This window comes from Cornus florida, unplaced genomic scaffold (assembly GCF_030987335.1).
Source record: "Cornus florida cultivar Cherokee Brave unplaced genomic scaffold, ASM3098733v1 CherokeeBrave_3.0.0_Hap2_Chr11, whole genome shotgun sequence".
Classification (NCBI taxonomy): domain Eukaryota; kingdom Viridiplantae; phylum Streptophyta; class Magnoliopsida; order Cornales; family Cornaceae; genus Cornus; species Cornus florida.
Genome location: NW_026775581.1, coordinates 130,924,101 through 130,941,520, shown reverse-complemented (window position 1 = coordinate 130,941,520; position 17,420 = coordinate 130,924,101). Strand labels below are relative to the sequence as shown.

General features: G+C 33.7%; 1 pseudogene; it reads left to right on the top strand.

Annotated features, from left to right (window-relative positions):
* The first annotated feature begins 5,468 nt into the window (after positions 1 to 5,468).
* On the top strand, positions 5,469 to 17,123 carry LOC132283444 (lysine histidine transporter 1-like; annotated as a pseudogene).
* Positions 17,124 to 17,420: the final 297 nt, after the last annotated feature.

The window sequence follows — 17,420 nt, the reverse complement described above, 5'->3', positions numbered from 1 at the left end:
ATTCTAGAATTCTACACTTGCACTTGCGCACACTAGCATTCAATTTGTGGGGTACATGCTTAGTTGATTATTGTCTTGGTTTATCCCAATTGAGCTAGTATGCTTTGAAAGCTTTCATTCTTGATAAAATGACCTTGTAAAGAAAAGAAATAAAAGCACTCACCAAAGGTGAAGAAAAAAAAAAAAAAAAAACTGCATTCTTTCAACATGTCAACTGATTAAAAAAGAAGACAAGGAAATAATGTAAAATGTATTATTAGTTTGAGTTCGTAGCCTAGCCATTCCGAGTCATTACGCCCTTAGGAGTGTCTTTACACTTAACGCCCTAAGACCATCTGGTTTGGGAGTCGTTGGCTTAACGCTTGTTACATGGGGTGATTAGAGAGCTTAAGGAACTTGGACATTGCACATAGTCATATATATATATATATATATATATATATATATAAAAGAAAAAAAAAAGAATGTTTGATTGAATAACAAGGTTCATTCAATGTCATGATGTCTGATACTATATCTGTATGCTAGTTTGAGGGTAAGGCTATGCCATTACTTTGATTTGTTAGGATAGCAACACATTTTGATGCCGGTTCACTAAAAAAGGATGATATAATTGATTTAATTTGCATGATTAATTGATTGATGTGTGGAGGACCATTTTTGTTTACATGATGTTGAAATGTTAATAATAGCTTAGGAAATGTTGATAATAGCTTAGAAATGGCAGAAATTTGCATACTTGAGGCAGTCTACTTTCAACACTTGTTTAATATGTGTCGTTGCTTCTCAAGTAAGAAAGAGCTTTTGATGTTTGTGGGTACCATTTCTGGAAACCTTCACGAGACTTCACTCGTCCACTAGGAATAACCTAGGGGTTTAAAAAGCTTGTTGCATATGCTAAATGCAACCGTGATCCATACGAAAGTGGTGTTTTCTTTATTTGTTTTATTAGTTTATAGTTGTATATATGTTTGTTTCATTTCTATGCTTTAGTTCATTGCTAGGGACTAGCAATATTTAAGTTTGGGGGCGTGATAAGTGCTTAAATGTTGCACATTTTAGCACCTAAGTTAGGGTATTTCAGTCTTTGCATCTATCTTAATCTCATGTTTTAGTCCTAATTTATGTTTATGTGTATTTTAGGGCAATAAAGTTAAAATGAGCTAAGAACGGTCCATTAAAGCCTTTTTAGAGTCAAGCAAAGATATTCAGAAAAAGTTCAGAAAATGCCAAAAAGGAGGTCACAGCTCATTGCTCGTATAGTGTGTTTATTCTTCAAAAGCGGTCAATCCCAGGCCTTTGATGATGTTCCCAAAGATGAAGAAGCAAACTAATGAGCTTGGGGCCAAAATGGAGCTAAATAGGGCTTAAAGGAAATTTCCAACTCAGGGGGGATCGATCCCCCAGAACTTGGCAACATTACAGATTTTTTTTATTGTTTGGGCTTATTTGTTGAACTATTGGGCTTTAATAGGGTTGTTACTTAAGGCCCAGTGAGCCATTAGATTATGGTTCGTATTTATTTTATTTAGGTGAATATTATTAGAATTATTAAGTTTTTATTTTTTTTCTGGACCGAGATATCACGTTCTCTCGAGAGAACAGACTAGAGTGAGAAGAGAGGGAAGAGTGGAGGCACAAGTTTAGAAGAATATTTACACACTCATCTCTCTTGAGCATCAAAGAAGAAAAGAAGGAGCAAAGCATGGAGGTGGATCTTGTTGACACCTTGACTACCCCAACCATGATGGGCTAGCTCTTCACTTAGGGCTTGGTTAAGCCCTAAGTCTCTTGTAATCTAAAGCTTTGCAATTTTTATTTCTGGGGAGATTAATATATTGTTGTAGTTGATGTTGTGGTCTTGTGATTTCATACTTGGATGTTCCAAGATTTATGTTAATTAATCCTTCCATTATTTCTCTATCTTTGGTTGCATGTCTATGTGTGATCAATCTAGGATTTATACTCATGATTAGATGTTAAAGATTAATTCTTTCATTAATTCTCTATGTTAATTTCATGTTTGTGTTATTAATTGAGAATTATACTTGAAGACCATGACATGGTATTTAATGGATGCAATTGTTAACTAGTTTGATGGTTTATACTTTATTCTTGATGGGTTGTGTTATGATTAGACAATTCATACTTGAAATTGATATTCCATACTTATTATATGCAATTTGTATCATCTTCTTGATTGTGGATTATATGCAAATGGTCAATGAATTTGTTTGGTTATGGTTTTGTCTTGATAGGTTGTACTACACCATAGTTTACTTGTCATTAGGTAGACAATCTACACTTGATTAATCAATCCATCATCATGATTGAAATTTGTGTTATCACATTGATGTGTGCTCTCATTGGATGCATTTGTGGATTGGTGAGATAGGTTAAGCCTCAAGATTGGTGTGTTGTCCTACACGTAGTTTACTTGTTGGTTAGGTAGGCAATGCATTACAAATGAATTGGATGATCATGCTTACATATGCAAATTGTGCCATTGATTGTAGCTACATTTTAATTACAACAATGTTCTCCCCATTAATGGAAAGCAAGTGGTTAATTGCATGAGCTTAGTAGTGCTTCCAATAAACCCTAAGAATTTTCTTCTATCTCTTAAACCCCTAACTCTAACTTAGTTTATTTTCATTGCATTTTAATTTAATTGTTCACTAGCTTAATCAACCAACCATCTATTTTATTCTTTCTTTATCTCTCTTATGGTAATCACTTGTTAAAACCAACTGTCTTATTTGAATCCAAGCCAAAGGTCTCTTGGGTTCGATCCCTTCTCACTTCATCTACATAGTATAAGTGTCTAGCGGTTTATAAATTATAAAATATGATGCCCACTTGACATTAATTCTAAACCTAAAGTGTTGTGCATTATTTTGTGCACACGCTCGGGTCGCATCAATTTGTTTTTTTTATTTTTTTTATTTTTTTGCTTTAAATTTTAAATGTATACCACAAATAATGCATTTGGCCGTTAAGGCGCTGTTTGGCTGACACAAATAGTACCTTAACGATTATAATTTTTAAAATATATATATATAAATTTTTTAAAAAAACTTTTTGTAAAAAAAATAATTAAAATTACGAATCCATCTACTTAAAAATATAGTCGTTTAGGAAAAGTTAAAAAATAAAATTAAAATTTTTTAAAAACAATTAATTTTAATTTTTTATTATTATTATTTTTTTAGAGCAAAAATTCAGAGAGCCCAATGCAGTGCATGTTTCTGGAGAGTGAAAGTTGCTGACGTAACTCTTGGAATTGCTGACGTGACTCTTGGAAAAGTTGATGTTGTATTTTTAGAGAGTCCAAATCCGGAGAGGCTGGTGCAGATGGCCTAATTGGGCTCTTGCTGGTGCTAATTCCCATGTTCCTGCTAGTCTCTTTTGGTTAATCCTGTCTGAGTCCTCATTCGTTTGCTTCACAGAGTCTAGGTTCAGGTTCGTTCCTCACCATTCTCAAATTCCAATAGCTAGCCTTCGGTCATAGGTTAATGCATAGAAGACTATTCGATATTTGTTAGGAGTTGAAAAACACCTAACGTTTCTTCTCTTATTGTTTGTTTCATCTTCCCCTATTCGTTTGCACTTAATAGTCATGGGAACTCAAGCTCCAGCCAACTATATGCCCAACGGCAAGCCTATCTCTCTCTCTATATACATACACAACGTTTTTTCACTTGGTGCGTGTGTGCGTGTGTTTTTAATGTATATAATATATATACATGTTTTCCTTCTATTAAAAATTTGTATATTTTTTTCTTTGTACTGAATGTAATGAAAGAAATGTTTATATGATGAACCACAAGTGCTTTGGCTATGCTCCGCATAATTGGGCTTAAAGGGTTGTTGATATCACTTGACAGAGTTGCAACTTTTTTATCAATTTTTGTGGCGGTATTAATGTTGTTCGCCATGACTACAATGTTCTTGGGAGTATTTTTCATTTTCGTCTAAATCTTGTCGGAAGCCATAAATTTTGACGATGAGAATTTGTTAAAGATTTGATGTAAGAGGAAGAGATGAGAAGCAAATGATGTCCCACTCGACGTGTCAAAAATTTGTACACATAAATTTCGTATATACAAATTAAAAAACAAAATATGGGATAAATAATAATTTATTAATTTGTTATATTAATTTTTTGTTTTCATGTTTTAATTTCTTGGTTTTTGTCAATTATGGCTTTCCCAATTAAATAGATTTTCTCCCGTTTGTTTGGTTGTTGAGAATAAGATGATGTAAAAAAAGAAAGAATTTTGGGATGTCAATTTTATTTATCAAAATGAGAAATTTTGCATGATAATTAAAGTTTTAGGAACCTAAAGTTTGTTCTCCCTCTCACAGGCACAGATAGTTCTCACCGCTATATCAATTCGTGAGTTGTAGTTGGGACACGTGTCCAAAACTCACTAGACCTAGAGCCTACAACCCCCGTTCCGGGATTAATAGCCAATTCCTGTTTACGTGGGTGCCAGTTCCAAAAAAACAATGTCATGCTTTTCTTTTTTATTTGTCTCAAAATAATAATTTTTTTTTTAAAATAATATATTTTATATTTTTTCAGAAATATCCTTAGAGTATATAAAATTTCAAACTTAATATTCAAAATTTAAAAGGGCAAGTTAGTAACTTTTCAGGGAGACAATGCATCTTTCATATGTCCTTTTAAAAATTTCTACTTTTCAAAAATAACATCTAAATTAGGATAGAGGGAGTACATGTTTTTATCAACTATCTTAGTGTGACCATGCTGTAATTAATGCCACTAATTTCTTTGATTCATTTTTAATAGAGAGAGACACTCTACCACAATCACAAAAGTATAGGTTCGCTTGCAAATTTTAAAAATATTTTAAACTCATAAAATAGAGAATAATTTTCAGAAAATTATAAAAATTGTTATCTGAAAATAGGCTTTTTTATAATTGAGTTTTCAGAAAATAATTTTTAAAAAATTGAACCAAATAAAATTTTTTGTACAATTTTATATTTTTAATTTTCCAAAAAAAAAAAATTATTTCTATAATTACAAACTAAGCACGTCCATGTCTTCTATCCATATTGTAGTAATTTGTATCGTTTGACTCTGGACAATTCAATTAATATTGGTATAAAAATGAATGGTTGGCAAAAACTTTGGATATTCTCTCTCCTTAACTTGAGGTTTGGAATCTATTGTCTCAGTCCATGTTTGGTATTCTTTGTCTATGGCCACGGGCAGGGATTACTGACTTTTCAGTAAACGTACCTATTAACTACCCTTCCTAGATAACTTTTCTCTCGCTCTCTCTAACCCTTCAGCCGTGTTCTCCTCCTCCTGCTTGCTCCCTGCTTCCTCCCATGAGAGTAGGGAAGTGCCACCCATTGTTTAATAAACTCGGCGTGTTATAAATAATTTGCTCAATGGGTGATTTTACGCCGTTTTACTGTTATTTTGTTAAATCTATCACTGTTTGGCTTGTTTTCTGGCTCGACGTGATGAATATGTTATTTTGTTTCCGACTAAATTGATTTATGTCAGGGTTTTCTTGTTCTCACCTTCTTGTGCAGGGTTGGGTGATTTTTCTTCCAGTCGACAGCGCCTTGTGCCTGACTTTCGGATCACTTCCGTTTGTTGCTCTTCTCTCTTTGGTGATTTATGCTGTTGTGTGTTGATAGCATCCAAATTCTAGAAAAGTGAGCTTAGTTGTTTGAAATTTGGCCAAAAGCTTCCCATCATTTAAGAAATAATAAATAAATAAAAATTTATCTTTTGTGACGTGGAATACAAGGATGGCAATGAAGTTCCATTTTTTTGGTTATATTTTTCAGATTGATCTTCCTCTGTAATCCAAACCCAACTTGTAGATGGTGTTAGTAACTAAATTAAATTTCTTCGGATTGTGATTCAAAAATATGGAATTTTGGTATGAAAAATTTATAATGATACTTCTATTTTTAAAAGCATTTTGTTTTTTGGGTCCGTTAAATACATATTGACTTGATTTAAAGGCTCAGTATTTGGTATTAAGGGTAAAAAACAAAGGCATGTTTTAATGTTATGCAACTAACTTTCAAACTATATCATCTGGTCAGTTTTACAATAAAATGTTCAGAACTTTATTACCTTACAAATTGAAACAATACAGTAATGCTATTTGATTCTTTTGTATTCATTCATGCATCTTTTTTTTCTTTTTCTTTTTTCTATTAAAAAATTGTATATATATATTTTTTGTACCGAATCTGATGAAAGAAACGTTGAACCACAGGTTGATAAACGAACAGCAAAGGAGAAGGCAATTGACGATTGGCTTCCCATCACTTCGTCGAGGAATGCAAAATGGTGGTACTCAGCTTTCCACAATGTCACTGCCATGGTTGGTGCTGGTGTACACCGTGTACTCAGCCTTCCTTTTGCTATGTCAGAGCTTGGATGGTATGCTTAGCTCCACAACAATATTGGGTTTACTCTTTTAATGTGCTGCTTCATTGTTTCACTATTGATATGTCAAAACCTGTGTCAAAGTTGTTAAATGTAGTATATAAAAGTAATGGAGTTGTGATTTAATAATGAAATTTCAGGGGTCCTGTTGTAACAGTACTGGTGATATCATGGATAGTGACATTATACACAGTGTGGCAAATGGTTTCGACAGATACCATGAGCTAGGTCAACATGCATTTGGCGAAAAACTCGGTCTCTGGATCGTAGTGCCTCAACAGCTGATTGTGTAAGTGGGTGTGGACATAGTGTCTATGGTCACCGGAGGGAAATCCCTCAAGAAATTCTTTGATTTAGTGTGCGATAAGCATTGCAAGGATATCAAGCTTACATACTTCATTATGATCTTTGCGTCTGTTCATTTCGTGCTCTCCCTGTTAGGAAACGTGCAAGTTTTAAAAACTTTTCGAGGGATTTTGATTCATAAATCTTGATTCATCACATAGAGACAAGTTTTACGCAAAAATAAAAATATGATGTATCATTCAATTAACAGATTGAATACTTACATCAAAGGTCTGAGTAAACCTTTAAAACTTTCCTCTAAAGTGAATGTTCTCACTTATTGTAGATCCCTTAGCAAGATGCCTTCTTCTTGGATCTCCATCTTCTTGGTAATTGTTTTGTCTTTAGGGATCACTCATAAGCCTCCATGAATGACCTTGGAAAACTAGGCTTGTGGGAGCCTCCATTAGATGAGAACATAAACCCTAATTTTCTAGAGAGAGAAAATAAATTCCTTTTTCCTTCTCATTAAAAATCACACACTAAAATATACATAGACCATGTATATTTATAGGCAACATAAAAATAAAGAAAAGGAAATAACAAATCTTTCTCCATCTCTAATTCATATGTCTCAAATCTAATATGATTCCAATATCAAGTTGGGCTATGAGTGAGAATCCATTGGGCCTATTATTTTATTGGCTACAATGAATTAATAATTGGCCCGGTCCATGGACCCAATTCAATTAATTCATAAATTAATTTCTACTCCACTAAAAGAAATTAATTGAACTCCAATTAAATAATAAATAACCTCTAAGTCAATATTGCACTTTGACCCCTCTATGCATAATTAGTTATCGGATAAATAAAGCCATCAATTCGACTACTTAATTAATATATCTATTTTGGTACCTCTGATTATTTCTGGCTCGATCACAATAAAATATTTGTTTGACAAAAATAATAATTTAAATAAATAAATATATAATAAATCATTTTGTCTAAAATAACACGAAGACCTTCAAATTTACTTTGTGATCAACCATAATCAATACAAAATAAATACAAGTAGCAATGATGCAAATATTGAAAATATAACCCTCTAACTATTAATTACATAACTACCCAAAGTGTCAGTCTAAGGATCCCGAAGAATCCGCCAAACAAATCAAAGTAATTATTAATTAATAAAAGAGTCTATACTTTTCTCATGCTTAAGAGTCAAATGCCATGACGGTGATAGGGAGTAATTGCATACGACGGCTCTCGCAATATATCTCAACCTAACGCGGATCCAGTTCAAGTCTTAATTAATTATGAGTCCATCCATAATTACCGACTATGAACAATTTATAATTACTATTTATATATCATGCATTGATTGCCATCACATACATATATATAAATATTTCTTGTAATTACATGGACACTATCAATTTCATAGTGAATCGAAACATAATATATTGAATTCACCAATTATATAAATCATAAATATTTCAGATATGTCAGGAACATATGTCATTACAATCCAGATAGGAATTTGCTATGCCAGGGCATATAAATCCCAACAGCTCCCACTTGCCCTCATAGCCAATTCAAATTGCACCTAACTCCAATGTTATCCAGATGATGATCAAAATTATTGATCAATGACACCTTTGATAATGGATCAACAAAGTTGTGTTCCAATGCAATGTTCTAACTACAAGTGCATTTTCTTGCCGGACAATATCATGTAGAACATGATACTTCCTCTCAGTGTATCTTGTTCCTCTATGGAACCTTGGGTCATTGGTTTGGACTACTTCTGCACTATTGTCACAACATAGCTCAATAGGCAGGCTAGTATACTCCACAACCTCTAAATCAGTGAGATCAAACTAATAGGTTTCCTTTGCCGCCTTTAAGGCTGCAATATATTCCACCTACAGGTTTGAGTCAGCAGTTGAAATCTGCTTAACAATCTACCAACTGATCTCCCTTCCATTAAGTGAACATACACTAAGTCATGAACCTCATAGTATCTACTTCTGATTGAAAATCAGAACTAGCATACTTGACTAGGACCATATCATCACATCCATAAATGAATATGATATCATTGGTTCTCCTTAGGTACTTAATGATATTTTTCACAATAAACCAGTTGTCAAGTCCAGTATTGGACTGATCTCTACTGACTATCCCTACTATGTAGCGGATGTCCTGTTTGGTATAGACCATGGCATATATGAGACTCTCATATGCCGAAACATATTGTTCAAGTCTCATTTGCTCAATCTCCTTTGATAGTCTTGAAAAACTACTTACTAGAGAGAGCCATCCATATCAATAAAAGCAAGAACTCATTCTTTGAGTTATGCATACCAAACCTGGTCAAAACTTTATCAATGTAGGATTATTAAGATAAGCCTGTTTTCCTTTTAACCTGATCTTGCAAAAGCTTGATCCTAGGAATCTAGCTTACATCCTGAAAATCCTTCATTTAAAAGTGATTGAACAACTACCTCTTTATTGATGACAAAACTTTCACATCATTCTAAATGAGTAGGATGTCATCAATATATATAGAATTAGAAAAATAATGACATTCCCTTGTACACTCATGATTTATTCACTAAGAAATCTTCTGGTATCTTTTTGTAGATTAACTTGCCTTCCATAGGAACCACCCTACTAGAAAGTTCTACAAGATCCCAGAATTTATTAGAATATATAGATTCCAACTCTGATTTCATAGTAACTCACCAAAACGATCTGTATCCACATCGGTTCACGCTTCCGTGTAGCTTACTGGGTCCAACTCATGTTTAACAGGGATGTCCATAATGGTCTCACCTAAAAACATGATTCTGTCAAATTGGATGATAATCCTCCCACTACATCAATGTACCGATGCAAGAATCTGTGTAGTAGATGATGCTAACGCATCAATAGGGAATTCATATATTATTCTCAATCTCTATAATAAGTGTGTTCACATGTGGTACATCTGGTACTCATACCAAATTCTCTAACATTATGCTACTAGGTATGTGATTCATAATATGATTCTCCTATAGATAAACAGTGAGTGAAAACAATCAACTTTTATCTTTGAGATCATAAAATAATCCATCCTAGTGACATTTAAAGTAGCTATCAAATCTAGCATGCCTATGATCTGCTTCCAACTTACTTGTCCATATCAAGCGCACATGTGCAAGACTACCCCATATTTGCATATGATTCAAACTAATATAGTAAAAAAAAAACACAGCTCAACGGTATCCTTGAGACAGACTAAGATGGAATGCAGTTCATAATGCGCATCGATGTCATTAACGCTAAACTCTTAAATGAAAGAGATAATGTAGCATAACTGATCATAGATCTAACCATGTTAAGTGGAATTCTGTTTTTCCTATTTGACACCTAAATACATTTAGCATCAATTGCGAAAAACTGGTACATAATACCCTCATTGACCATATAGTCTTTGCACTATCCCAAGAAATACTCATATCCTCGATCAGATCGAACTGTCTTGATAAGTTTACCTAATATGTGTTCCACATCAGTCTTAACCTTCTCAGAAAATACCAAGAGTTTAAGACTAGTGTTGCATCAGATAAACTTATCCAAAACGTGAGTAATCTTGCTTGGATGTTCATAAGACCACACGTGTCAGTGTGTACCGACTCCAATTGTCCTTTATGTCTATTTCATCTGGCTGATTAAGCCCTAAGAGTTATCTATCCTCAAAACAGGGTTCACAAGTTTGGTTTAGGCTCCCCTGCCTCACTAGGTAATTAACCTTCTTTGACCAATCTTTGAATCTTATTTTGATTGATAACAACCCAAAAATAGACATTAAAAATACAATGAGTCAGGAATAACAATTTTTCTCTTAACATTCAATCTAGGAGATGCAACATTAGTTTCTACATCCTGCAAATCTTAAGAGTTTGTGATTATAGTATATTAACCATCTTTCAATGCACCAGAAGCAATCGCATATCTATTCAATTTTATAAAACCAGTTTTACAAAATAACAACACAGTTTTTATAAACCAAAAGTGAAATAAAAATGAGATTGCGTTTCACTTCTGTGCATAAAGATAGTTCTCTAATACTAATATCCTCATACTCTCTAATTTCAGATGTAATACTCCCACTGACTTAACTACAACCTTGGCATCAGGTCAAAAGATAAATATATATCCATATCATCAAGGCTTCTGGATTCCTGAAATCCTTACAATAAATTGCAAACATGTTTAGTGGCTCCAGAATCTATCCATCAGGAATTAATAGACGCAACCACATAACACGGCTCAATGATTAAATATATATTTTTCTATGCCACGTCATTGCTTAAACAGTTCGTCCTTTAGTGTTTTAGTTAGCGACAAAAGAAACAGTTTTCTTCGCCCTCAACATACACTGCCTTATTCCCTTTAACCTTTTTGAATACCCATGTTTTGTGCTAGTCTAGTCCTATTATCATCCTTCTTCTTTGCTTTGCCCGTCCACTTGGGCCTAGAAGAAGATGGTATAGACTAGGTTAGATTGATAGGAACGCCCATACTCTTGATTATCCCTTCATCTGTTACCAATTCTATAAGAATATCAGCGAGTATGAACTCAAACTGATTCCTTATTTAGTTCACTCTAACAGAGTCGAACGAGTTTGGTAATAAAGCAATAATCATGTCAACTTGAAACTTACCACCCAAGTCAGCCTTATTGATCTCCAGCTAATTTTTAAATAATAAACAATCATTTTTCAAAATTCGATTTCATACTGGAGTTCCTTAGGCTATCTTGATGCTATTCAAGTCTGACATAGTACTTTGGCATACTCTCTATCTAATCTCACCAAAACATCTTATTAAATTTTAACATGATGCTTGAAGAAAATAAAATAATGTAAATGTTAGCTTTGGAGTGTATTCGAGGTAAACTCTAGAATATTGTACCAAGTCATCTCATTTGCCTTATTTCACTTATTCAAAGCATTAATGTTCTCTTGGGTATCTTAAAGTAAAAGGATTAGGTTTAGAAGTAGTAAATACATTTGTACCCTTACATCGTGAATAAAATATCTAAGTTCCTTTCTCAGTCAATATTAATGAGATCCAGTTACATTGAATATGTAAGCAAGCAGATAAACTGGATTAGACATAATTAATCTGAATATAAATGCATTCATACAATATGCAAGGTGAATTATTAATAATGTCATGCATATTTAAAATTAAAATGAGCTTGTTAACCACATAATACAATAAATCTCAATCGAACAAGAGATCATTATCATTATTGGTGAACAATCCCTTTTAATTAATGCGGGTCCCTCAACTCTGTAGCATAATAAATCAACCAATCAATATGTCAATAACTTATCCTGTTGGAGGAGTTCATTATTACTATTATTGAGATTCATTTGCTATTAGGCGAGCACTTCCATTAAAATAATGATATGTGGGTCCCTTAACCACTGCATGAAAAATCGAATAACCAATACGCCAATAATTTATTCGGTTGGCGAAGTTCATTATTGCTATTGGCAGGCAAATCCCATCATCTCCATATATCTTAAAACAATGCCTTGTCTATCTATATGAAATGATTCCCGATTATGTTTAGCCTTTCTAAAATCACCTAGTGTAGACCACTCCGTTGGGGAGCTAACACTATTGATTTTAGATTGAGTGTATAACGTTATTAAAACTCTAATAAAAAATAAAACATTAAATATGTTGTCATTATAATCTAGACTCTTTAAATCATGCGTAGGGCCTTGTTTTTAAAGATCTAATTACAATGAACATTTAACATTTTTATTTTCATGAGACAACCATTCTTGTAATATTAAGACTCTTCAAATCATGCGTGGGGCCTTATTTTTGAAGATCTAATTACAATGGTTTTAATAGCGAAGGCCATGGGGCAATATATAAAAATCCCCGCTCCCACTCAATTTTTAGTCATTAATAATTAGGGTTTTCAATTTACATGATATAATGCATGCAAAACGTCTTGATTTTAATCCCATTAAATTTAGAAAATATTTGGACTTTAAATAATTCACTAATATTTAATTTGAAGTACACTTTAAAAATAATTTACAAAAATAATTTTTCGTTTCCCAATAAGTGCCCTCAAATTAATTAGTAATCTCATCCAATTAATTTTCATAATTTAATTAATGTAAATCAAGCCATTTAAATAAATATCATGGATCCAATGCATGAATAATAATTAATAATCAATTATCTATTTCATGCATCACATACATCAATAAATAATTAAACCACAGACAGAAACAATTTAAATGGCCAATGGATTCAGCTTTTAACATTTAAATACTATTTTTGCTGTACAGGCGTCCTTCAACAGTCTGTAAACACCCATAGGAAGCTTGTACGCATCAGGAAAAGCAAAACAGGACCCACAGCCACCAAAACCTTGTTCCCAGCAGCCCCACGCGCCCTCCACGCGCCTCAAAGCTTCTCCACGCGCCTGTACGCGCGAGAAGACCTTGGCAGCGCGTGGCACGCGCTGCCACGCGCCATGTGGCGCTTGAATTAGCAGGCGCGTGTTCCACACGCGCCTGATTGAAAAATCCATTGTCTGGCGCGTGCACTGCACGCGCCAGCTTGTTGAACATGCTGCTTTGGCTGGCGCGTGGTCTTCACGCGCCAGCTTGTTAGGCCTGTTGCTTTGGTTGTCCACTACCTTCTTGTAGACGAGCCCACACATTATAACTTCCTCCTGTGATTTAATCCAAAGGTTATGCATGGAGTTGCACCTTATTCTGGTGTACTGCGAAGCATGTGATCATCAGTCCTCCTATCCCCGGCCAATACCTCGCCGCCGGCAATTTTCCAGTCGCCGAAAAAACGCCGAAAATTTCAGAAAATATTTAAAAAATTCCAGAAAATATAAATTAAGCCAAAAAAAAATTCCAGAAAAATTCTGAAAAATGCCGGAAAAATTCCAGAAAATTCATGAAGCCTAATTTAACCATTTTGGACCTTCTTGAAGCTTCATAGCACCCTTTGATGAATATTACATGGCTTTAAATAAATTTACAATTTGAAATACAATGGAAAAAAAAAAAATTAAATTACATCATTGAACTTTCAAACGGCTAAATCAAAGCCTTAATTACATTCATACAAAGATAAAATTACATTCCAATAACCTATAAGCTTCATCCATGGCCCAACCATTCATCAACATTCATCCAATCACAAATATACATACATCATGATCATATAAAAATATATACATATGCATATATAAATTTGGATCCATGAATGATGATTTTCATAAAATCATGATCTCTAGTAATGAATCAAACCTTGCTCTGATACCACTGTTGGGAAACGTGCAAGTTTTAAAAACTTTTCGAGGGATTTTGATTCATAGATCTTGATTCATCACATAGAGACAAGTTTTACGCAAAAATAAAAATATGATGTATCATTCAATTAACAGATTGAATACTTACATCAAAGGTCTGAGTAAACCTTTAAAACTTTCCTCTAAAGTGAATGTTCTCACTTATTGTAGATCACTTAGCAAGATGTCTTCTTCTTGGATCTCCATCTTCTTGGTAATTGTTTTGTCTTTAGGGATCACTCATAAGCCTCCATGAATGACCTTGGAAAACTAGGCTTGTGGGAGCCTCCATTAGATGAGAACATAAACCCTAATTTTCTAGAGAGAGAAAATAAATTCCTTTTTCCTTCTCATTAAAAATCACACACTAAAATATACATAGACCATGTATATTTATAGGCAACATAAAAATAAAGAAAAGGAAATAACAAATCTTTCTCCATCTCTAATTCATATGTCTCAAATCTAATATGATTCCAATATCAAGTTGGGCTATGAGTGAGAATCCATTGGGCCTATTATTTTATTGGCTACAATGAATTAGTAATTGGCCCGGTCCATGGACCCAATTCAATTAATTCATAAATTAATTTCTACTCCACTAAAAGAAATTAATTGAACTCCAATTAAATAATAAATAACCTCTAAGTCAATATTACACTTTGACCCCTCTATGCATAATTAGTTATCGGATAAATAAAGCCATCAATCCGACTACTTAATTAATATATCTATTTTGGTACCTCTGATTATTTCTGGCTCGATCACAATAAAACATTTGTTTGACAAAAATAATAATTTAAATAAATAAATATATAATAAATCATTTTGTCTAAAAACACACGAAGGCCTTCGAATTTACTTTGTGATCAACCATAATCAATACAAAATAAATACAAGTAGCAATGATGCAAATATTGAAAATATAACCCTCTAACTATTAATTACATAACTACCCAAAGTGTCAGTCTAAGGATCCCGAAGAATCCGCCAAACAAATCAAAGTAATTATTAATTAATAAAAGAGTCTATACTTTTCTCATGCTTAAGAGTCAAATGCCATGACGGTGATAGGGAGTAATTACATACGACGGCTCTCGCAATATATCTCAACCTAACGCGGATCCAGTTCAAGTCTTAATTAATTATGAGTCCATCCATAATTACCGACTATGAACAATTTATAATTACTATTTATATATCATGCATTGATTGCCATCACATACATATATATAAATATTTCTTGTAATTACATGGACACTATCAATTTCATAGTGAATCGAAACATAATACATTGAATTCACCAATTATATAAATCATAAATATTTCAGATATGTCAGGAACATATGTCATTACAATCCAGATAGGAATTTGCTATGCCAGGGCATGTAAATCCCAACACTCCCATCTTCCCAACTTCAACCCCATTTCTGTTGTGTCTTTGGCTGCAGCAGTTATGTCATTGAGGTATATAGTAGTATTTGTTTGTGTTATAAAATTGGTTGACAAAGATCATATGATATTAATTGAAGTTAGACTATTGTTTGTGATACTAGTGCAGTTACTCTACCATTGCTTGGACTACGTCTCTTCACAAGGGTGTGCAAGAAGATGTGCAATATGGGTATAAAGCAAAGACGAGAGCAGGAACAGTTTTGAACTTCTTTAGTGCATTGGGTGAAGTGGCATTTGCGTATGCTGGGCACAATGTGGCATTGGAGATTCAAGCAACAATCCCTTCCACGCCTCAGAAGCCTTCCAAGGGACCCATGTGGAGAGGAGTCGTCGTTGCCTACATTGTGGTGGCCTTGTGTTACTTCCCTCTTGCTCTAATCGGCTAATGGAGTCTCTGACAATATCTTCATCTCATTAGAGAGGCCTAAATGGCTAATTGCAATGGCTAACCTCTTTATTGTCATTCATGTCATTGGAAGCTATCCATCTCATATATCACACTATTTGTTGTTTCCATGATTTTTGATGGTTGTCATCTTTAATTATGCAGATTTATGCCATGCCAGTATTTGACATGATAGAAACTGTGCTGGTCAAGAAATTGAATTTCTGTCCCAGTTTTATGCTTCGCTTTATTACACGAAATGTATATGTGGGTAAGTAGTGGATTGTGCAGCATTTCATTATACAGAAGAAGAAGCGTTTTCCTATTATCGCAGGTGGTGTTATTTATTTATTTTTTTTTTGTTGCAGCGTTAACAATGTTTGTGGCCATTACCTTCCCTTTCTTCGGAGGTCTTCTAGGATTCTTTGGAGGATTTGCAATTGCCCCCACAACGGACTTTGTAAGAAGCCAGCTTCTTCTTCTTGTTAAAATTGTATAAATAAATGGTTTTGAGTTTAATCTCTCCTATATTTCAATTATTTTTCTTGCAGCTACCTTGCATCATGTGGCTTGCCATCAAGAAACCAATTGGATTGCAAACTGGGTATGCGCAACTTCAAAATAACTATTGTCACATTTCTGTTAATTTCTCTTATATTTTACCAATTGCCTTGAATTAATTAAAATGATTTTGATGAATATGCAGATCTGCATTATAGTGGGATTTGGGTTAATGATTGTATCACCTATTGGAGGCTTAAGAACAATCATAATTCAAGCCAAGACCTATAAATTCTACTCTTTGTCCTTCAACACCAAGACGTACTGATGATGGTCGGCCACGGCAGAGTGATTTCGCCGAAATTTCTGGAATATTAATATATATGTGGCTTGTTTGTGGAGAATGCAACTCGAACCAACCAAAAACATTTCCTGGAGGTCTCTATTGTTTTATAGTGGATTCCAAATCTTCCTCAAGTTTCGTGCAGTTTAGTGGAGCATCCAAACATCGAAACTGGAATTTGATGTCTCAATTCCAATTCCATGACATATTCCAATTTGACGAGATATCCATTAAATATGTATCCAAGCAGTCACAAACATTATGTATATTATATAAAGATGGGAAATTACTTGTACATTCGAATTGAGTTTGAATTGCTCGACACTCTCCATAAATTCAACCCGAACTAAAATGGAATTAAAAAAAATTTCGATTTATATAATAAAACTTGTTGGGTGAAATTTGCTGAAGAAAGTTGTGTCCAAGCAATATATGAGTGTCCCAAACTTATCTAAAGTTCGTCAACAGGATACCAAATTTGTGATTGTATTGTAATTGTAATTGTATAATGTATGATGACGTGTGTATATATTTTTCAGTCACACATTCATGACTTCCTTTGAGGACTTAAAAAATTCTTACCGTATTAAGTTTGAAGCTTTGA